Genomic DNA, 23,431 nt, shown 5'->3' on the forward strand with positions numbered 1-23,431 from the left:
CTGTATCTGTGCTTTACAATTTTTCTTTATAGGACCTTTCTTGTTACATTAAAAGCAGGTTCACCTTGGTGAATTATTTCCTGCTTCATTTCCTTGTTTCGGTGGGGGTTTTCGTGGTTTCCCTCCCCCTTTCTGCTGGGTTTCTTTCTGTGTTTCACGAACTGCAGCTATAAAGATTTTAGCTTTTGCTTTCTGTTTCTCTTAGCAATTCTTGTAACCCCCGATCTTGCCAATCGTCTAACTTTTCTAATTTCTTTCTAATATCTCCCCATGGTCGAGAAACAAATTGGGTTTTGAGGAGTGCCTGACCCACTTGTGTGTCAGGGTCTATCCCAGAGTACATTTGGAGATTTTTCCTCAGTCGCTCCAACCAGTCAGTCGGGGATTCGTCCTTTTTTTCTTGTTCACTAAAGGCTTTATTAATATTTTGGTCCTTTAGGAACTGATTCTCGGATTCCTTTAACGAGTGTCCATCTTAAGTCCATCATATTCTGGCGATGGACATCATTCTGATTATCCCAGTTAGGATTATTTAATGGCCATTTCTGGTCTCCCCTAGGTCCAATCTGATGCTCCCTGTCCCATACCCTCATTCCAGCCTGTCTGATCATTTCCCGTTCTTCCGTGGTGAATAGGATACTTAATATAGATTGTAATTCCATCCAAGTATACATACTTGGTCCGAGGAATTGATCTAGTCTCTCTGATACCCCTATAGGATCTTCTAATAGTTTTCCCATTTCTTTTTTAAAGTTCCTCACTTCCCCTGTGTTCAAGGGAACATTTACAAATCCAATTAATCCAGCCTGTTGTCCTGCTAATGGCACTTCCCTCAGGGGGTAAAGGCGAGCCTTTGTGTCGTTATCTCCCTCCTCTCTGGTGATACCATCTCTCCTGGTATTCCTTTGACTGGAGCGAGTTCTTAGAGCTATGGGAGTACCAGGAGGAGAAGTGGGTGCGTGGGGGGGGGTCTCCTGTATTTTCTGTATTATACGGAGGTGGGAGATTATCGAGGGGTTCCCAGGTAACCTTTTTTCTATCCTCATCCTCTTTTTCTTTTAAAGTATATATCAAGGATGGCTTGGACTGTTTTGCCCACAGGGCAGCATACTCACATTCCTCTCTGTTAAATTTTTTTTTACAAGCCACATATGTGTTTAATGCCTGACAAATCCAACCCTCAAATGATCCGAACATGGGCCAGTATAGGTTATCTTTATGGATTATTTCTTTGGTTCATTCCACCATGCAATATTGAATCAGTATTTCTTTAGTTCTTCCTCTGTATACCACCCCTGTGTCCCAACATCTTAATATTACTCCCAAAGGGCTGCCTGGTGCTATTTCTGGCAACCTACTTGTCTTGTCTTTATTTTCCCGGTCTCCTTGTGGACCAAATGAACTTGAACCTCTTCGTGGGTCCCTGGGACTCAGAATCTTACTCCCTCTTTGTCCCATTTTTACCTCAAGGGACTGTCTTGAGGTGTTTGTACTCCCCGATGTGTTCTGCTTGAACCCCTGCCTCTCCTTGGGTCAGGATGGACTGGAACCCGCCTCTACCTGGGCTGGGATGGGAAAAGCAGCTTTTCCCTTCTCCCTCTGTGACTGGTGTGTTGCCATCTGCTTTTATTTTCCTCCCCCTTCCCCCCACCACCTTCGCGGGTCCTGCCTTTTCCTGGGCTAGGATGGGAAGGACCCAGCCTCTACCTGGGCTAGGACAAGAAAAGCAGTCTCTCCCTTTGTGCTCACTCGCTTCGTCCGGTCACCGGCCAGGTCCCTCGCGGGATGCTGGAAACGCGGATAGAAGGACTCCACTCTCGCTTCGCAGCAAAGGCCACGTCTCATTCAGGCAAGCACACAGTCATCCCCACCAAACCACACAGATACTCACAGTCCGATGCTCCTGTCTGGCTCTTCGTGCACGAGAATTCCAGGTGATTTTGCCGCGGTCTTCCGGGGAGATTTTCCTTGCTCAGTCTCTATGGTGCGGGACGTCGATGGGTCCCGAGAATCACTGACGAACCGGGGCCACAGCAGTGGGGCGCCTCCCCGAAATCGCAGTGCCTCTCAGGGCTCCAAGGACGTCCCGGGTTTCGGCACCAAATTGTTATAAATGAGAGACAAAAGTCTCGATATTCAGCAAAATTTAGATTGCTTTATTTGATATAGAAAGAGCAAGCAGCGCGCTGGGGAACGTGAGGGGTCACCGCCCACTCCACGCTCCACCCAACCTTGGTTTGCAGCCTCTTCTTATATTGTGGGTTCTCGTTGTAATCAATAATTTTTGGATTTTTGATGTCATAAGCAGTGGTGGTTGAATAAACATCCTTACACAGATTCACAAAGCCTTTGGGTGATAATCAGTCACAGATAGCCATCTGGTCCTTGTAGATAACCACCAGAGAAGTTCTGGGAGTCTGGTCCTTGTGATAAGCAGTATTGATTAGACAAAGGCAGGAAGGCCTACGGGGAAGTCTGATTTTGCAAGCTGGTAGCCGATACAACTTATTTGGAAAACATAACATAATATAACATAATATAATGTAACATAATACAACATAATATAACATAACAAGGTGGTTTTAAACAGAATGATTTTATCATATAATTTCCATTATCTAGTGTCCATGCTTCACTTCAGAGCTTAGTATTCTGGTTTATACAAACCCCAATGCTTTTGTGTTTAACACGAATCTTTTATCAATTATCACACAAAGAAAAACCCTTTAAGTTCCGCTTTTGATAACTTAAGAGTGTTCACAACTTGGTAATAAATGTCCTTTTGAGGACGGCTGAACTTAGCACTACTGATCAAATTGCCCATCCTCAAAACTCCAATGTCCCACCCAGCAGTAAAAGAAAAAACTAAAGGAAAAAGACCCCGGTATTTCTTAACTCACTCTTTTCTTCGGGCTAAGCAAAGCCCACTGGGTCAACAGAAAAGCTGCTGGGGAGGTCGTTGGGCCGTCGATTGGTCTCCAGAGATGTTCCACGGAAGGTCCCAGTCACCCCTCAGACAGCTTCCACTAGAACGCGGAGAGCTGTGCTCGGGGAGCTGGCCGTCCCGAAAAGCGGCTTGTGTCCTGCAGTTGGTGCTGCAGGAGACACTTCTCCAGGAACTCTTTCGCGGAGGTCCCGGTCTTTGGGCTCCGGTTATCGCGGCGGCACCGGCTGGAAGGAGCCGGTGGGCGTGGGGCGAGCGCTGGTGCCGAGACCTTCCAGAGAAGCGTCTTTAGAAAGACGGCCTGGGGGTTACAGGCACGTTCCCGCTCTCGGGACGAGAGGGAATTCAGCTCTCTTGTGTGAGCCCCGCTTCTGCCGACGGTGGAGAGAGGGACGAGAGCCACGTGTGGTGATCCAAGGCGGAGTTTGTTCCTTCTCGAAGGGTCCAGGGACGAAATGGCTCGAAGGGGCAGAGGGAACGGGGACACGGGGGGGTGCCATGGGTGGCACTGGTGACGCTGGGATGGCACTGGGGACACTGGGATGAAACTGGGAACACTGGGAGGGGACGTTGGGATGGGGACATTAGGAAGGGACAGGTGACACTGGGGTGGTGACACTGGGATGGCACTGGGGGCACTGGGACAGGACCAGTGACACTGGATTGATGACACTGGGACAGAACTGGTGGCACTGGGATGGAACTGGGGACACTGGGATGGTGACACTGAGCTGGCACTGGGAGCACTGGGCTAGTGGCACTAGGACAGGACTGGTGGCACTGGGCTGGTGACACTGGTATGGGTCAATGACGGGGTGGCACTGGGCTGGCACGGGAACGCAACTGGGAGCACTGGGACAAGAACACTGGGTCAGGATGGGGGACACTGGGATAGCACTGGGGACACTGGGCTGGTGATGACATTGGTATGGGGACACTGGGAATGTGGTACTGGGACAGGACTGGTGGCACTGGGATAGGACTGGGGACACTGGGCTGGAACTGGGTTAGTGGCTGGTGGCACTTGGGTGGTGACAGAACTGGTGGCACTGGGTTGGTGACACTGGTATTGTGACAATGGGGCAGTGGCACTGGGACATAACTGGGAGCACAGAGACAAAACACTGGAACAGGATGGGGGACACTGGGCTGGCACTGGGAGCACTGGGAGGGAACTGGTTTGGAGACACTGAGATGGTGACATTGGTATGGGGACAATGGGGTGGTGGCACTGGGAAGGAACTGGGGACACTGGGATTGAACTGGGAGTACTGGGATGGTGACACTGGGACACAACTGGTGTCACTGGGACAACTAGGAGCACTGGGACAGGGACTCTGGGACAGGATGGGGGACATTGGGATGGGACTGGAGACACTGGGAGGGAACTGGGAGCACTGGGATGGTGATATTGGTATGGTGGCAATGGGGCAGTGACACTGGGCTGGCACTGGGACCACTGGGAAGAAAGTGGGAGCGCTGGGCTGGTGACACTGAGACAGGACTGGGGACACTGGGATGGAAGTGGCTTGGTAGCACTGGGTTGGTGACACTGGGCTGGTGACAGTGGGATAGAACTGGCGGCACTGGGATGGAACTAGGGACACTGGGCTGGTGGCTCTGGGGTGTCCCTGGTGCCACTGCTCAAGTGCCACTGTGCTGGTTGCCCTGCTGCCGTGTCCCTGGTGCCACCGGTGCGGTGTCCCCATGTCCCCACAGTGTCCCTGGACTCGGCACGCTCTGCCCTGGGGGTGGCCAAGGACAGTCACCTGCTGTTAGCCCTGGGCACAGTGGCCGTGTCCTGCCAGGTGACCCTGCAGGCCTCAGTGACATCGTGGTGACACCTGGCCAGCAGTGCCCGTGAGCACCGGGCCATGGCCCAGCGCCTGCGTGACTGCACCCAGTGGGTGGCGATGGCCAAGGCCAGCACCGAGGCCACTGCGGCCACCAGCAAGGTCACAGCAATGTCCAGGGGCAGCTGGAGACGGTGACATGGCACCTGGGGACCTTGGTGGATGCTGTTAACTGGGACATGGTGGTGACACATGTGGGACATGGCAACAGGGGTTCCTCAGAGCTGCCCAGGCCATCGGGGACATTGTGGTGGCCTTGGGGACATCGGTGGAGGGACACAAGGAGGTGACGCGAAAGCTGGAGGCGGCCCAGGACGCGGCGACAGGGTGGGACCACGGGGGTGGCACTGTCACCCTGAGGGACACTGGGGACCTTGGGGACACTGTGGTGTCCTTGCCTTGGGGACATCAGGGCCACCCTGCGGTTGCCTGTCCTGTTTTGGGTCACTACGATGTCCCTGCAGTGTCCCCACGTGACCGCAGTTTGTCCCCCTGAATCCTTAAAAACCGGAATAATCACGGACAGAGACCCTCTAACTAATTAAAGTTACAAAGTGGTGTGTTTATTCACCGGCACGGGAGTCACCTCCCAAAGGCGTGACCGCCCCGAACAAGGTTCTTTGCCCTCTATTTATTGCCCAAGATCTTACATACAATACATGTGCATAACCCCAGCACCTCCCATCCCCATCCCATATTAAAATGAGCCCATTCGTCCTGCACGTGTGCACAGTTCTTCTCTTGAATTGGGTCAGTGCTCTCGAAATGGGTCAGTGGTCTCGAAGGATGAAGTCAGGAGAGTCTTCATCAGGTCTCTGTGATCCTCTGGCACGATCCAAGGCCTCGTGCTTCATAAATAACGGTTTATTATTTTATGTTCTTCTATATGTAAGTTCATAATAGCAGACCATTATACCAATTAGCTCTTGCCTAAGCATCAAGTAATTACCTACCTAACTCACATCTTGGCCATGGAAACTCCTTCTACCCTTAGCAAAATTCTTAACTCTTTAAAACCATGATTCAACTCTCCACGTCTGTGCCCCACCATGTCTTTGTCCCTCCGTATCCCCACCCATGTCTCAGTTCAGTGTCTTTATTTTCACCCGTGTTGGTTGTTTTAAAAGGATGAAGAGAAATGAAAAGCAAATCGAGGCCAAAAGAAAAGGATTTCCGTGTCTGTGTGAGCTGAGGACCAATGTGCTTGAGTGGGAGGGAATAATATTTTTTGGAGGACTTTCTACCCCACTGTCTCCAAAAGCTTGGTCTTTGCCTCAGTTCATCACCATTTGGCTGCGGAAGACAACCTTGGGCAATAGGAAATGAAAATCCTGGAATCAGTGAGGTTGGAAAAGATCTCCAAGACTGTTCAGTATTCCTGGATGCCAGCAGGAGATAGGATTGAACACAGAAGATTTTCTGGGGATCAAATCTGCTCTCCGCAAGGAATTCCCAATGTCAGTTTGAGCCCTGATGGACGTTCCTGCCCCTGCATTCATCCAGGTGCCCACAGGGAGACAGGATGATGCAGAGACCCCCCCAGCCAGGTGTCTTCCCAACACGGATCACCAGGACCATGGATCACCAGGGCTCTGCTCAACGGGGGTCACTGGGGATCATCCAACACCGATCCTCCCATGGGGGATGGAGCTGGAGCAGAGCACGAAGCTCTTCCCACACTCGGGGCACTCACAGGGCTTCCCTTAGCGGTGACTCCGTTGGTGTCGGGTCAAGACTGAGTTGTCTGAGAAGCTCTTCCCACACTCAGGACACTCGTAGGGCCTCTCCCCAGTGTGGATGCGCCGGTGGACAGTGAGGGTGGAGCTGTGCTTGAATCCCTTCCTGCAGTCGGGGCAGCGGAAGGGCCTCTCCTCTGTGTGAATCCGCTCATGTCTGATGAGAGTGGAGCTTCTCTGAAACCTCTTCCCACACTTGGGACACTCGTAGGGCCTCTCCCCAGTGTGGATGCGCTGGTGGTATTTCAGGGCAGAGATCCACCCAAAGCTCATCCTACATTCCAAGCAGGTGTAGGGCCGTTCCCCAGTGTGGATCACCTGGTGCTGCATCAGATAAGAAATAGTGCTGAAGCTCTTCCTGCATTTCCCACACTCGTAGGGCTTTTCCCCAGTGTGGATCATCTGGTGTTGCATCAGCTCAGAGCTCCACCTGAAACCCTTCCCACATTCCAAGCACTTGTGGGGCTTCTCCCCTCCAGGAGGCTTCTCCACCAGCTCTGAGTTCTGCCTGGATCTCCAGCCGCCTTCCCGGCTCAGGGAGGGTCTTTCCTCCTCGCAGCTCCCTGGGCTGGGTTTGCAGCCCCTCCTCGTGAGAGATCTCTGGGGCTTTTCCCCCTCCTCCATCCACCCACAGCATGGGAATGACAAATCCTGGTTTGAGGGGAAAAAAAAAAGAGCACCTTGGGCTGGGGGTTCCTCCTTCCAAAGTTCATCTCACGAAGTCATTTGGCATCTTGTGTCTTTAAGAACCTTGAAAACACAACGATTCAGCCCCAAAATTATCCAAACATCAAGACATAGATCAAAAACTCCCCAAAAAGCAAGTTTCAGCCCAAATCCCCTCCAAAATATAAAGATTCAGCCCCTGCAAAAAACCAAAGCACCAACATTTAGCCCAATAAAGCTCACAAACACCAAGATTCACCCCTGTGAAAATCATGGATCATCCTCTTCGGACACTTGCTGCATGTGGGGGAGCAACGCTCCTGGGGCTGGGGGAGAGGCTACAGATACAGGGAGGAGTGGAACATTGTACTGCTTCTCATTTCTGACCCTCCTGCGGTGTCCCTACTCTTCCTCACACTCCCGCCCATTATTCTTCTTTCTCCTGCACAATCCCACCTGCTCCTCCCACGTGCAGCGTTTGACCATTTTGTTCTCCAACCCTGCTTCTCCTTCCCTTCTCCTGCTGCCCCAAGGCTGAGCACCCACTGCCGGCTCCCTCTTCCCCCCAAACCCACAGCATCCCAGCGCAGGGGCAGCGATGGAGCTGGGGCAGCTCGGGCTGGGGCAGCGCTGGGCTCTCGGCCGCTCCCGCCCGCACTCGCTCCCCACTGCAGCCGCTGCCGCCACCACAGCGCGGGGGGGCCCGGCCTTGGCGCTCCCCCCCTCCCACCTCCCCAAATTCCCCTGCCGGGGGGCGCTGGGGCCCGGGCCGGGCGCAGGTGGCTCCAGGTGGGCAACGCTGGGAGCTGCGGCTCTGCCTGGACACTGTTGCGTCATCACCGCCGCGCGCTCTCATTGGCTCAGCGCTGCCCGAGGGGCGGGGCTGCACCAAGCCGGGACACCCTGCTCCAGGGGGGATGGCCCCAAAACGGGGGACCCCCATGCAAGGAACAACAGCAAAGGGTCTCTACAAACACATGCTGCGAATCCGCTTGGACACAGGGCCGGGGACGCGGACATAAGGAAGTGACAGCAGAAGCCATCAGGGTCAGAAAATGTTATTAATTGACCACACAGCTTGCTGCTCAGCCAAGGTCCTGCTCAATTCATGAACTCCCAGAGGAAGAACAAACACTTAATAGAGTCCTGGACATCGTTAGCTATGTGTGGTGCATACAAAGAGGTGGATGCAGTGAGTGCCTTGGGAAGTCTCTACCCCTCAAGTACTTCAGCCAATATGGAAAGGGAGAGGGAGATGAGGCTGGTAAAATTAGGATGAAAAGGAGGCTGTGTCCTCCAACAATTTCAGAAGCCCCATGGGAAATGGCCAGTGCTCTCTTGCATTTTTTATGAATTAAATTACTTTTACAAGACTCCTCTGTCTTCCTAGCAGACAGAAACCTCTGGTGATGTGAATTTTTTCAAACACCTTGGGGCTCGGCACAAATTCCTTCCCCGTCCGGGGCGGGAGCAGTGAGTGGAGCTGAAGGTGCCTCACCCAGTTTGGGTGATCGGCTCCCTTGGGTGGCTGCGGCACCGGGCATGGATTGGGTACCCGAGAGTGACCAGGAGACAGACGAGTGACAGATCAGGGGGGCTGGGAAGAGTCGGCAGCCAGAGAGCACCGAAAATCTCATCAGGGACTACAGTGGGGTCTTCGGGGACTAAACATGGCAGGGCACCCATTGAAGATAGAAAGGGAAAGCCACGAAGGAATCCCGGAAAAAGGGATGATGATGTCAAAATATCTCTGAAGGGCTCCTTGGGAGCATGTGGAGGGAGTTTGCACATTCTCCCAAAGGTAATCAAGGACATGGACACCTAGGGAGTCAATAAGGGAAGTCCAGAAGGGATTTAGACAACAGGGGATGGATGGTGTTGGTGTGCTGGGAAGGGATTGGGTGAAGGGCAGTGTGCAGGAATATGGTTCAGGCAAGAAGAAGCAGGAGCAATCTATGTGGGAAGAAAAAGGATGATGACAAAGACGAAGAAGAGAAGAATACTGAGGATGGGGATGTTTTTCAACAGGATTTTATCCTCTAAAGGTGGCAGCTGCTGCAGATCCTTTGTATCCCCGGTTGCCAGGACAGGCACACAAGGAGGTCAGGATTGCAGGGGGTTTCTCTGTGCTGGGCAGCGGCAGGAGCGGGCGCAGAGGGGCGGCACCGGGAGCACGGGCTGGGGGCCTGTGGGGAGCTGCGGGGCCGGGCCGGGGCTGTGGGGCAGCCGGGGCTCAGCGCCGGGCGCTGCCTGAGCCCAGCACCCCCCGGCAATTGCAGGCCCGGCAGTGGCCCCCGGCCCCCAGGAGGCTGCGGGACGCCCCGGCCGCTGCCCGGCCCCGTGGAGCTGCCGGCCCTGCCCGCCGGGGGGGCCGCGTTTGGACACTGCGGCAGGACAGCCACCGGCTCTGGGATACGGGCTGGCCACGGCAGCCACAGCACAAGGAGCAGCACGAAGGAACAGCTGGGAAATGGGCATTGGACGTGCAAGGATCGAGATCAGCTTTTAAGCATTTTCCTTGGGTCACTGCAGAAAGGAATGATTTAGCAGAAAGCTCAGCAGCTGTCAGAGGATGAGCACCCCCAGGCACTGAGGGGGCTGCAGGAGGGGCAGAAGAAGCCCCTGGAGCACTTGGTCACAAAGGCACAGCAGGGGAATGCAAGAAGGGAGGAGGAAAAGGCCAAGGGGAAGGCAAAGGCCATGGCAGAGTTTCTACAGCCCCTGAGGGATGAACCCCAGGGCCCAAGGGGGCCCCAGCACCCAGGGGCTCTCACATCCTTACACCATCTTCAACCAGGTGCCCTCCTCACACTGACACCATTCAGTCCTTGATGGCAAAGATGCTTTCTGGGGATGCCCACTGACACAGGATGGTAAACTGGATTTTGCCTTTGAGTGGGAACAAGAGGTAGAAGGGAAAATGGAAAAGACATGGACGGTCCTTCTGCAGGGATGCACGGAAGCACCAGCCTTATTAGGACAAGCCTTGCAGAAAATATCACAAGAATTTACCCCACCCCCAGGGATTGGGTTAATGCAGGATGTGGATGACTTGCTGCAATCAGGAGGACAAGAAGTGGCAGAAGAAGCCTCTGTGAAATGCCTGAATGTTCAGCCTAAAATTAATCTTTCAGTATTTGAAAAAAAAAAAGAGCAAATGCTAGAGAAAAGAGTTAAATAGTTGTGAGATATTTTGTCTGAAGGTTTGTGGTATCTTGAACTAGAGGGGGTCAGGGGAGTCTCAGATGTAATCCAGGAGTGAAAAGGAGGTGCAAGAATTCTGAGCATTAATAGGAAACTGCAGGACCTGAATGGAGAGTTCTCTGTTCTACCCATAACATTTTATCACTTTCTAAACCCCAATAGCCTCAAGGTTGGGGTATGGACAGAAGAAAGGGAACAAAAGCTGAGAAAATGAAAACTAACAAAATGATTGGTGCCACAGCTATGACTATTCCAGACTCAGGAAAGAAATTGGGATTCTACGTGTGTATAAGTACATATTATATTATTGTCTTTTTGCAAATATTAAAATGAATGCTATCTCTTGGAAAACTTTGCTGTATGAACATAGTTTATTTTAGCTCTGCGATTAACAGAACTTAGAAATAGTTGTGGTAAATATATTTTTTGTAATTACAACATTTTGATGTAAAAAGCTTTTGTTCATGTAACTAACTCAGAGAATGGTAAAAAAGATAATCAGGAAATTCTTCACATTCCTGGATTATGGGACACCAGAATCCCAGGAAGGAAAAAGAATGATTTACAGGTCTGGGGAGAATGAATCTGAATAATGCATGAAGGTCTATGAATATGCAACATGTTGCTGCATTTAGGAAGTGTTTTCTGAGTCAGTGTGTGCCCTTGGCTGAAGGCCAAGCATCCGGCCATTATAACCTTTGGCCAGAGCCAGGGCAGATATTCAATTATCTCCCTTGGAATTGATCTTTGCAATTCCTTACCCTGGGAATTCTCCACCTAGTGCGGGCTGGAGATAAGGGATGTCTATTTCAAGCAGTCTGTGGCCAGAATCCTGTCTCTTGTGAAATCTCTGCCACAGGAAGCTGGGCTGGCACAGAGCCTGCCTTGGCACTTTGCTGTTCACAGCATCCACCCAGGACTCTGCCTCTCAATTACACTCACACACTGGGCTGCCTGCGATTCCATTGCTGGAAAGTATACCAAATTCAATTTTTTTTACATTCCATTTTACTAGTCAGGCTCGGTTTGCCTTTCTCTCAGGAAAGAAATTTTAAAAGGTTTTTTTTAAGGCATGTGGCACCACTCAACAGAGATAAGTTTAACATCTCAACAGACTGGGAATAGCCCAAAAGATTCCCACAAAGATAACAACATTCAACAAAACATCAAGGAAACACCAGCAAACATCAAGGAACACCCACCCCAGACACTGCCCCTGGCATAGATGGAGACACCTGATCTGGAAAAGGCTGAGAAGGAAATCCAGGAATGTGAATCTAATTAACATCAGAAGAGGAGAAATCCGTGTGCAATAAGAAACCAAACACTAAGAACTACACAACCTGGAAGCAATAAACACTAAACCAATGGATTTCAATGTGTTCAGACTGTAAAATTTCAGGAAAAATCTAGTAAAATTCACATCTCATTGAATGATTTTCTCTGCACACCCGGGTATGTGTGGATGAAATGATTTCTGTTGCACATCCGGACTAGAATCAAGTAATGCCTTAACTCTCTAACACTAAAGATATTGCTGGAGAGTTTTTTATTGTCCCTGCAGTTTCAGTGACAAGATTACACCATGAGAAAAATTGTTCACATTAATCCTACTTTTAGATTGTCAGTTAGGTTTGGGCCAGGGGTGTGACAAGCAATTTTTACTCCTAGGAGAAGAGGCAGAAAAGACTTGATTGCATTGGAATATTTTTCTATATATTTGTGGTGGCTCTTAATGATGGGAGAATTTCGGAATGGATCTTTAGAAGCTCACCTTTAAGTTGCATTTTGCAAACCTAGAAGAGTATTAATGGTGAGGCTTTAACGCATAAACTGTTAATAAAAAATCGTTAAAAAAAATAAAAAAGAAAAATAAAGCAGATTGTGAGGGTGGACGTGTGAATCTCCTAAAGGCTGCTCTGGAAGAAAATCCTAGTTCCAGGCAGCCAGGAGAGGAGCTTTAGAAATGCAAATTAACATTGCTCTGGAAAAGTGTGGACAATGCCCAAGGGCCTTCTTGCCAGGGGGAGGAATTTCCCTGAGTCCATCTGCCCCTCACCCCCAGCTCTGCCTGCTTGCACAGATGGAATTTGCACAACTAAAGGCAGAGCCCATAGTGAGGATATCTGACTGCAACAGAAACTGGTTAAGCTGCAAAGGGAAACAGCAAACGGAGAATATTGAGCAAATTTCTTGAAGAAAAGTGTGTGTGGGGGGGATCATCCCTCTCCCCAAAGCAATGAGGTGTTTTTGCTAGTCCAGAGAAATGAGTTGGGAATCCAAACATTTTGTAATTTCATAAGATAAAAGTGTTCAATTGATGCAGCCGTGGCAGGAGGGAGCACCCAAAAAAGGGAAAAAGATGAACGGCCACCAGAACAAATCCTACAACACCATGGACCAGCCCCTGGGATCCCTAACGAATTCATATCAGGACACAGAAAATCCATCCGTAATTTGAGTGGCATAATTAGGTTTAAAAGTATCCTTGAAATAATAACCAAGCAGACAGCTCCAGCTCCTGATCTTCCTGCTGACCAAGCCGCTGAAATGAGGAACGAGACATTTCACCATGGGATGGAATCAGATTATCTACTTACAGAAGAAGGAGGAGTTTGTGGAAAATTAAATGACGCAAACGGCTGATGGCAAACAGATGATAACCGAAAAGTGGTTAAACAGATAGCAAAGGAAATATGAAAATATCTCGTATTCCGGAGAAAGGATGGGAATGGGAGACGTTTTCGTGGTTTTCTGGCAGACCATGGCTTAAACGAATGCTGCTCCTCCTCTGACGTGCTGCAGAAACTCTCAGCTTTTTACCATGCACGACGCCTTGCGCCAAAGAGGACACAGGAAAAGAAATTGAGTCAATGGAAATTAAAAGTCTGTAAAGGCAATTCTTGAGAATATGAGAAAAGGAAGGATTGAAAGCAGTAAGATTAATATCGTAGTAGGAGTGAATATTAAGAGGGACATGCAGTAGGTGGATCGGGAAGTCTGAACCTTCCAAGTATCTCAGCCAGAAGGGAAAGGGACAGGGAGACGCAGACGGGAAAATGAGGATAAAAAGGAGGCTGCGTTTTAGAGACCGCATGGCAAATGCCGCATGGCCTCTCTCTTTGTTCATCAATAAAGTCACTTCTACAGGACTCCTCTGTCTCCTGCGGGCACACAAACCTCTGGCCACGGGAATTTTCCCGCACAGCCCCGGGCACAGGGCAGACACCTCTGTGCCACCCACAGCAACCGGGACGAGCCAGCGCTGCTCCGGCACCGGCTCCTGCCGAGGCCCCAGCGGGAAGGAGACCGCGGGCAGCCGCTCCCGCAGCGCCCTCAGCCCAGCGCCAACACGGGCCGGCACCGGCACAACCAACCCGCCAGAGCCCCCTGCCGCCCCCTCGGCCCGCAGCGAGCCCCGAGCCCCCGCACAACCGAGCGCGGCTCCCACCTGCGCTGGGGCCGCCTCCGAGCTCCGCCGCCGCCTCCCCGGGCTCCGGCCGCTGCCGCCGCTGCCGAGCCCGCACAGACGCTGCCACAATGGCGCCTTTGCTGCTCTGCCCAATCAGCGCGCGACAACCAGGAGTGACATTGCCACAATCAGCCAATGGCAGCGAGGGCCGGGCTCTGCACACGGCCCAGCCTCGGCCCGCGCTCTCAGGGCCCCCCGGGCTGTGGGAGGGCAAAGGCGGAGATGAGGAACAGCCCTGGAACGGGCCCGGGCCCGAGCCGCCATTGGCCTGGAAACACAAACAAAGTTCTCCGCAGCTCCCGGCACGCCTTTCCCAGCCTCGCGTGTTCGCTGCCTCCGGCTCAGCGGGAAGCCCTGGAGCCTCACTTCTCCTACCCCCTAATTAGAAGAATCAGTGCATGGCTTTGATTTCCCCCGAAATGGGAAAACTGCCCCAAACCCCAGGGGATGAGTGGACGGGAGAGATTTCTGGCAGAAAACGCCAAAACCTCAGAGCAGCATAATGAGAAGTAAATGGAGACCCTTCAAACCAGCTTTCCACAACGCCTCCCTCCTTCCAGCTGCACCTCCTACCCCGGCAGTGCAGGGTGTGAGAAACGGCGCTTGCTCTTTTAAAATTTCAGCAATTTCTTAAACCTTAGAAAAATACAGAAAAAGACTGAATTAGGAGAAATATCAGCTCTGGGACTAAACCCCCACGTGCTCCCCTACAGAATGGATGTTCTGCCTTTTATGGCCCTGGGTCCTCCCAAAGTCTTGTCGCTGAACTCCTTCCCTGCCGTCCATTGCTGGAGACTCCTTTCTTACATCTGCACTGGAGGTCAGGTGTAGGAACAAGCCGGCCCTCCCCAAATGCCCCGACTGCCTGAGCCATGTCGTGACAACAATGCAAGGGGGAGGGGAAAGAGGACTATGGAGGATATATTACAATAACATCATTATACATCCACAAAACTTATCTTAACATACACACACTGTTCATCCTTTAATTGTGAGAGCCAACCACCACATTGCTCATCTGTAACAACAGCGACTGCACTGGCCCCCCTAGATCAGAGGGGGATGGAGCCAGAGCCAGTCCCCCCGAATCGGTGAGGGCAGAGACTACCCCCTGCCCACCTGGGTATTGCATCAGCCTAATACATATTTACAAAAGGCTATACATATTCAAACACTTCAACAGAGTTTCTCCCCTGTCCTACCTTTATCAAGCATGTGCAGTTTTCCCAGTCCTCATCATTTGTTACTTTTCAATACATTCAACAGGTGTGAATTCTTTCACTGGTTAAATGTTAACATTACAACAACTCCTCACCAACATTCACAACACAACATTCGCATTAAAAGATCTCTAAACTTTAGGAAAACTTCTTTTACAAAAGTCAACCTTAGAAAGCACATAGTATTCACTCTAACAATTGCTAATGCCAGCAGTGTAATATATTTAACACAGGAGCCTTGAGTTCAGAGCCAGGCTTGGGCTAGGGAGTGTGACTGGGGCTGCCATTGGGCTTAGGACTAAGAACTGTGTTGGCCTTAGGGCAGGAATTGGAGCTGAGTTTGGGAGTTCAAGCTAAAGCTGGCATTGGAGTGTGGGCTGGCACTCAAAGCTGCCCTTAGGGCTTGAGACTATCATTGGAGTTGGGTTTAGAGTTGCAATTGGGGCTGGCTTTGGGCTTAGGGCTAAACGTGGCATTTGGTTTAGGGCTGAGCATTTGGTAGGGGCTGGAATTGGGGCTGGGCTTTGCAGTTAGAACTGGGTTTTAGATTAGAGCTGGAATTGGGGTTAAGGCTAAATGTGCCATTTGCCTTAGGCCTGGCCTTGAGATTGGCTCTGGGGCTGCACGAGTCTGGCACTGGGATGAGATTAAATCCAGGAGAGTGAGTGTGTCTCAACATGGAGTGAGATTGAGATCAGGATCAGGGTGAGCTTTGGGACCGAGCGCACGCCCAGACGGACAGGGGAGATGTCACTGCAGGATGTCCCTGGCATCGTCACAGCCCTGCTCAGGCACCACCAAAAGGCAGCAGGAGCTGGCTGGTCCAACATCCAGGTGCTCCCAGCACCGAGAATATCCCTCTGTCCAATCCCTTCGGCTGTCCTGGACAGGCTCCCTCCGGGCTCTTTGTCACCTCCTCGATGGCAGAGCATGGGATATTGAGTGGCTTCTAGGACCCTGCAGAGTCCTTGAGGAGGGCAAGCCTTGCTTAGCCACAACCAAATTCTCTCCCTGTCATACACAGCATTCCCATCCTGCATCCAATCCCATCCCTGTGCCACTTTCTGGGAAGAAAGGAAGCTCAGTCAAATCCAGAACAGTGGGAACATTCAGACAGTTCTTGAGAAAATCCTCATTTATTTAACACTAATGTTCCTAAGAAATCAGATCTTGATCTTAAAAACAATCCTGGTAGTCCAGCTTTGCTTTCAAGGACCTGTAATTGTCTGTCGGGAATGCGGCTTTTGTTGTGAGAACCAGTGATTGGCAGGAAGAATGGGACTAAGAGCAAGGAAGGAATTCACTAGGGGAAAAAGAAATGGAAATATGTCAACAGATATACCCTTAAATAGCCCCCCGGGAAGAAAACTAGCCCGGTGGAAATATGACTCCATCACCAAAGAACTTAAGATGATACAGAGTTGTGTAATAGAACAGACTGAGAGAGTAATTAAGTCCAACTATGTTTACTGGTCGTGGGATGAGTCACATGAGGAAAGGATATGTCAGGTTTTAAACATCCATGTAAAAGCTAAAGAACAGCTCCTGTACAGATCAGGGAGAGGGGATTTCTCACTGAACAACCTTTCTATCTCTGGCCTCTCAGACCTGAATCTCAAGGGAAAGCTACTCTGCACCCCATTCCCTACAAACAGAAAACCATGGATTTGGGAAAAACACTGGCTTGGGGTGTGCTTTCTTTTCCTCTTCTCTTTTGCTACCTCCTGACTTTTCTCTCTCTCTGTGAACACTAATTTTGCTGTACACTTTCCCTCAGATAATTGAACTGCTTACCATATCAAATGTAACAGTTGTTCTTCACCCAAATTAAACACAAGAAAGTGTTACTTCCCTTTCAGCTTAAAATAAGAGCCTGAATGCAGTGATTTCAAAGTGAATAAATTACCTTTCCCTCTTTCAGTCGGAAATGAGCTACTGCCACCTGCACTCGCCCTTCCCTTCCTCTCCTGAACCACCGAACAGCCCCACTGGGATGGCAGGAGCTGGGCCTGGGAACTGCTGCCTTTGGAGTTGCATCTCCTCCTCCCGTGGCCGCTGCTCAGAGCCCAGAAGTGCTCTGAGAACTTGAAGTTCTGGCAGCTGGGTTAGAGCCTACATGGGAGGAGGAGAAGGTTCACCAGAGCCCTTCTCCTGCCGTGCCAGCTCCAGGGCAAGGAGTGCAATGGAAGCCAGCCAATGTCCAAAGCCCATCTGCTCTGCCAGCTCCTGTGGGAATGAGCTGCTGCAGAGGGGAAGATTTGGGTGGGAATGTGGTTCTCTAAGAAGGCCATAACTAAATGCTTGCATGGGGATTTTGGCTTCTGGAGCAGTGGGGTAGGGCTGTGGTTGGTTCCTACCCCTCCATCCCAGGATGATGTAAGGGGTGAGGGATGCCATGTGTGCTGTGCACTGGCAGTGATCCTCAAGAAATCCTTTGAATCCTCTCCTTCGAGATGGTCAAGCTCCTGGAAATGACAGGACAGAAAAAAAATAAAAAGGTGCTCAGTTTTGTGCCCTTCTTCCCCTGTGTGGTGAGGGGCAGGAGGCAGAGGTCCAGCTTGGTCTCTCTCTGACCTTTTCTTTGAGACAACACTGTCTGCTCCCACCACAAAGGCACAGAGGGTGCTCTTTGCCCCCACCAGTGGGAAGTTTCTCTGCTGACCCCACTAAGAGTGCTGGAAGATGAGTCTGTGAACTAAACAGTTGAATATTGCCTAGAGGGGGTAGCAGGCAGTAGATGTGCCACCATTCTCTTTCCAGGACCCCACTGGGAGTACTTGAACTATCGACGATGAGAGAGAGATGGGGACACTGAATGGTGATCAAAATGCAGTTTTTACTGAGCACTACATGTGCTTATATGCCATTTACAGGAAGGCTGGTAATATTTTACTGCAATCACATAGACAAACCTTACATAGAAAAACTCTCACATAGACAAACTTTACATTTGGACTTAGTAAAATCTTATTTCCCATAACCCAGACTTGATCCAGTCCTCTTGCAGTCAGGTCTCTGTTTGCTCTTGCCAGGCATCCTCGTTGTCAGGCTGCATTTGCTGATTCAATCTGCAGTACTATCAGTCTCATTTGCATTACCCATATCCACACCTCCCCCGTTTCTTTTAACTAAAAATACACTCTTAAGCGATTTGTCAATTAAATTCTTAACACACTCTAAAATACAAGGAATAACTACTACAATGCATAATATGATGCCTAATACATACAAACCTATTTGAACTAAATTCCTGACCCAGCCAGTGAGACCCCAGTGCCCTAAGAGCCAGTTCAGCCAGTCGTACCCATGATCTACCCGAAGTTTATTGACACCTTCTTTGAGGGCTTGAATGCTGGCATAGATGGGCTGGGAGTGGTCAGAAAGGTTAAGGCAACACATCCCATCGAATTCCTGACGCACAGGCGGCGGCGGAGCTCGGAGGCGGCCCCAGCGCAGGTGGGAGCCGCGCTCGGTTGTGCGGGGGCTCGGGGCTCGCTGCGGGCCTCGGGGGCGGCAGGGGGCTCTGGCGGGTTGGTTGTGCCGGTGCCGGCCCGTGTTGGCGCTGGGCTGAGGGCGCTGCGGGAGCGGCTGCCCGCGGTCTCCTTCCCGCTGGGGCCTCGGCAGGAGCCGGTGCCGGAGCAGCGCTGGCTCGTCCCGGTTGCTGTGGGTGGCACAGAGGTGTCTGCCCTGTGCCCGGGGCTGTGCGGGAAAATTCCCGTGGCCGGAGGTTTGTGTGCCCGCAGGAGACGGAGGAGTCCTGTAGAAGTGACTTTATTGATGAACAAAGAGAGAGGCCATGCGGCATTTGCCATGCGGTCTCTAAAACGCAGCCTCCTTTTTATCCTCATTTTCCCGTCTGCGTCTCCCTGTCCCTTTCCCTTCTGGCTGAGATACTTGGAAGGTTCAGACTTCCCGATCCACCTACTGCATGTCCCTCTTAATATTCACTCCTACTACGATATTAATCTTACTGCTTTCAATCCTTCCTTTTCTCATATTCTCAAGAATTGCCTTTACAGACTTTTAATTTCCATTGACTCAATTTCTTTTCCTGTGTCCTCTTTGGCGCAAGGTGTCGTGCATGGTAAAAAGCTGAGAGTTTCTGCAGCACGTCAGAGGAGGAGCAGCATTCGTTTAAGTCATGGTCTGCCAGAAAACCACGAAAACGTCTCCCATTCCCATCCTTTCTCCGGAATACGAGATATTTTCATATTTCCTTTGTTATCTGTTTAACCACTTTTCGGTTATCATCTGTTTGCCATCAGCCGTTTGCATCATTTAATTTTCCACAAACTCCTCCTTCTTCTGTTAGTAGATAATCTGATCCCATCCCATGGTGAAATGTCTCGTTCCTCATTTCAGAGGCTTGGTCAGCAGGAAGGTCAGGAGCTGGAGCTGTCTGCTTGGTTATTATTTCAAGGATACTTTTAAACCTAATTATGTCACTCAAATTATGGATGGATTTTCTGTGTCCTGATATGAATTCGTTAGGGATCCCAGGGGCTGGTCCATGGTGTTGTAGGATTTGTTCTGGTGGCCGTTCATCTTTTTCCCTTTTTTGGGTGCTCCCTCCATCCAGGGCTGCATCAATTGAACACTTTTATCTTATGAAATGATAAAATGTTTGGATTCCGAACTGATTTCTCTGGACTAGCAAAAACACCTCATTGCTTTGGGGAGAGGGATGATCCCCCCCACACACACTTTTTTTCATGAAATTTGCTCAATATTCTCCGTTTGCTGTTTTCCCTTTGCAGCTTAACCAATTTCTGTTGCAGTCAGATATCCTCACTATGGGCTCTGCCTTTAGTTGTGCAAATTCCATCTGTGCAAGCAGGCAGAGCTGGGGGTGAGGGGCAGATGGACTCAGGGAAATTCCTCCCCCTGGCAAGAAGGCCCTTGGGCATTGTCCACACTTTTCCAGAGCAATGTTAATTTGCATTTCTAAAGCTCCTCTCCTGGCTGCCTGGAACTAGGATTTTCTTCCAGAGCAGCCTTTAGGAGATTCACACGTCCACCCTCACAATCTGCTTTATTTTTCTTTTTAATTTTTTTAACGATTTTTTATTAACAGTTTATGCGTTAAAGCCTCACCATTAATACTCTTCTAGGTTTGCAAAATGGAATTTAAAAGTGAGCTTCGAAAAACCCTTTCTGAAATTCTGCCATCATTAAGAGCCAGCCACAAATATATACAAAAATATTCCAGTGCAATCCAGCTTTTTCTACTTCTTCTCCTAAGGGTAAAAACTGCTTGTCACACCCCTGGCCCAAACCCAACTCAGAATATAAAAGTAGGAGTACTATGAAAAATTTTTCTCATGGTGTAATCTTGTCACTGAAACTGCAGGGACAATAAAAATCTCTTCAACAATATCTTTAGTGTTAGAGAGTTAAGGCATTACTTGATTCTAGTCCGGATGTGCAACAGAAATCATTTCATCCACACATAGCCCGGGTGTGCAGAGAAATTCATTCCATGAGATGCAAATTTTATGGGATTTTTCCTGAAATTTTACAGTCTGAACCCATTGAAATCCATTGGTTTAGTGTTCATTGCTTCAAAGTTGTGTAGTTCTTAGTGTTTGGTTTCCTATTGCACACGGATTTCTCCTCTTCTGATGTTAATTAGATCCACATTCCTGGATTTCCTTCTCAGTCTTTTCCAGACCAGGTGTCTCCATCTGGGCCAGGGGCAGTGTCTGGGGTGGGTGTTCCTTGATGTTTGCTGATGTTTCCTTGATGTTTTGTTGAATGTTGTTATCTTTGTGGGAATCTTTTGGGCTATTCCCAGTCTGTTGAGATGTTAAACTCATCTCTGTTGAGTGGTCTAACAGTCCATAAACAATACCTTTTAAAATTTCTTTCCTGAGGGCAAACCGAGACTGACTAGTAAAATGAAATGTAAAAAACTGTAAATTTGGTATATTTTCCAGCAGTGGAATCGCAGGCAGCCCAGTGTGTGAGTGTAATTGAGAGGCAGAGTCCTGGGTGGATGCTGTGAACAGCAAAGTGCCAAGGCAGGCTCTGTGCCAGCCCAGCTTCCTGTGGCAGAGATTTCACAAGAGACAGGATTCTGGCCACAGACTGCTTGAAATATCCATCCCTTATCTCCAGCCCGCACTAGGTGGAGAATTCCCAGGGTAAGGAATTGCAAAGATCAATTCCAAGGGAGATAATTGAATATCTGCCCTGGCTCTGGCCAAAGGTTATAATGGCCGGGTGCTTGGCCTTCAGCCAAGGGCACACACCGACTCAGAAAACACTTCCTAAATGCAGCAACATGTTGCATATTCATAGACCTTCATGCATTATTCAGAATCCTTCTCCCCAGACCTGTAAATCATTATTTTTTCTTTCCTGGGATTCTGGTGTCCCATAATCCAGGAATGTGAAGAATTTCCTGATTATCTTTTTTACCATTCTCTGATTTAGTTACATGAACAAAAGCTTTTTACATCAAAATGTTGTAATTACAAAAAATATATTTACCACAACTATTTCTAAGTTCTGTTAATCGCAGAGCTAAAATAAACTATGTTCATACAGCAAAGTTTTCCAAGAGATAGCATTCATTTTAATATTTGCAAAAAGACAATAATATAATATGTACTTATAACACACGTAGAATCCCAATTTCTTTCCTGAGTCTGGAATAGTCATAGCTGTGGCACCAATCATTTTGTTAGTTTTCATTTTCTCAGCTTTTGTTCCCTTTCTTCTGTCCATACCCCAACCTTGAGGCTATTGGGGTTTAGAAAGTGATACAATGTTATGGGTAGAACAGAGAACTCTCCATTCAGGTCCTGCAGTTTCCTATTAATGCTCAGAATTCTTGCACCTCCTTTTCAGTCCTGGATTACTTCTGAGACTCCCCTGACCCCCTCTAGTTCAAGATACCACAAACCTTCAGACAAAATATCTCACAACTATTTAACTCTTTTCTCTAGCATTTGCTCTTTTTTTTTTTCAAATACTGAAAGATTAATTTTAGCCTGAACATTCAGCCATTTCACAGAGGCTTCTTCTGCCACTTCTTGTCCTCCTGATTGCAGCAAGTCATCCACATCCTGCATTAACCCAATCCCTGGGGGTGGGGTAAATTCTTGTGATATTTTCTGCAAGGCTTGTCCTAATAAGGCTGGTGCTTCCGTGCATCCCTGCAGAAGGACCGTCCATGTCTTTTCCATTTTCCCTTCTACCTCTTGTTCCCACTCAAAGGCAAAATCCAGTTTACCATCCTGTGTAAGTGGGCATCCCCAGAAAGCATCTTTGCCATCAAGGACTGAATGGTGTCAGTGTGAGGAGGGCACCTGGTTGAAGATGGTGTAAGGATGTGAGAGCCCCTGGGTGCTGGGGCCCCCTTGGGCCCTGGGGTTCATCCCTCAGGGGCTGTAGAAACTCTGCCATGGCCTTTGCCTTCCCCTTGGCCTTTTCCTCCTCCCTTCTTGCATTCCCCTGCTGTGCCTTTGTGACCAAGTGCTCCAGGGGCTTCTTCTGCCCCTCCTGCAGCCCCCTCAGTGCCTGGGGGTGCTCATCCTCTGACAGCTGCTGAGCTTTCTGCTAAATCATTCCTTTCTGCACTGACCCAAGGGAAATGCTTAAAAGCTAATCTGGATGCTTGCACGTCCAATTCCCATTTCCCAGCTGTTCCTTCGTGCTGCTCCTTGTGCTGTGGCTGCCGTGGCCAGCCCGTATCCCAGAGCCGGTGCCTGTCCTGCCGCAGTGTCCAAACGCGGCCCCCCCGGCGGGCAGGGCCGGCAGCTCCACGGGGCCGGGCAGCGGCCGGGGCGTCCCGCAGCCTCCTGGGGGCCGGGGGCCACTGCCGGGCCTGCAATTGCCGGGGGGTGCTGGGCTCAGGCAGCGCCCGGCGCTGAGCCCCGGCTGCCCCACAGCCCCGGCCCGGCCCCGCAGCTCCCCACAGGCCCCCAGCCCGTGCTCCCGGTGCCGCCCCTCTGCGCCCGCTCCTGCCGCTGCCCAGCACAGAGAAACCCCCTGCAATCCTGATCTCCTTGTGTGCCTGTCCTGGCAACCGGGGATACAAAGGATCTGCAGCAGCTGCCACCTTTAGAGGATAAAATCCCGCTGAAAAACATCCCCATCCTCAGTATTTTTCTCTTCTTTGTCTTTGTCATCATCCTTTTTCTTCCCACATAGATTCCTGCTGCTTCTTCTTGCCTGAACCATATTCCTGCATACTCCCCTTCACCCAATCCCTTCCCAGCACACCAACACCATCCAGCCCTTGTTGTCTTAATCTCTTCTGGACTTCCCTGATTGCCCCCTTTGGTGTCCGTGTCCTTGATTTCCTCAGGGAGAATGTGCAAACTCCCTCA

The 23,431-nt window shown here is 50.1% G+C and overlaps 1 pseudogene; it reads right to left on the bottom strand.

The window, feature by feature from the left end:
* LOC148218038 (uncharacterized) overlaps window positions 1-23,431 on the bottom strand; it is a 55,045-nt pseudogene that overhangs the window by 16,696 nt on the left and 14,918 nt on the right.

The sequence above is a fragment of the Sturnus vulgaris genome, unplaced genomic scaffold (genome assembly GCF_052056855.1).
Source record: "Sturnus vulgaris isolate bStuVul1 unplaced genomic scaffold, bStuVul1.hap1 Scaffold_195, whole genome shotgun sequence".
Taxonomy (NCBI): Eukaryota; Metazoa; Chordata; class Aves; order Passeriformes; family Sturnidae; genus Sturnus; species Sturnus vulgaris.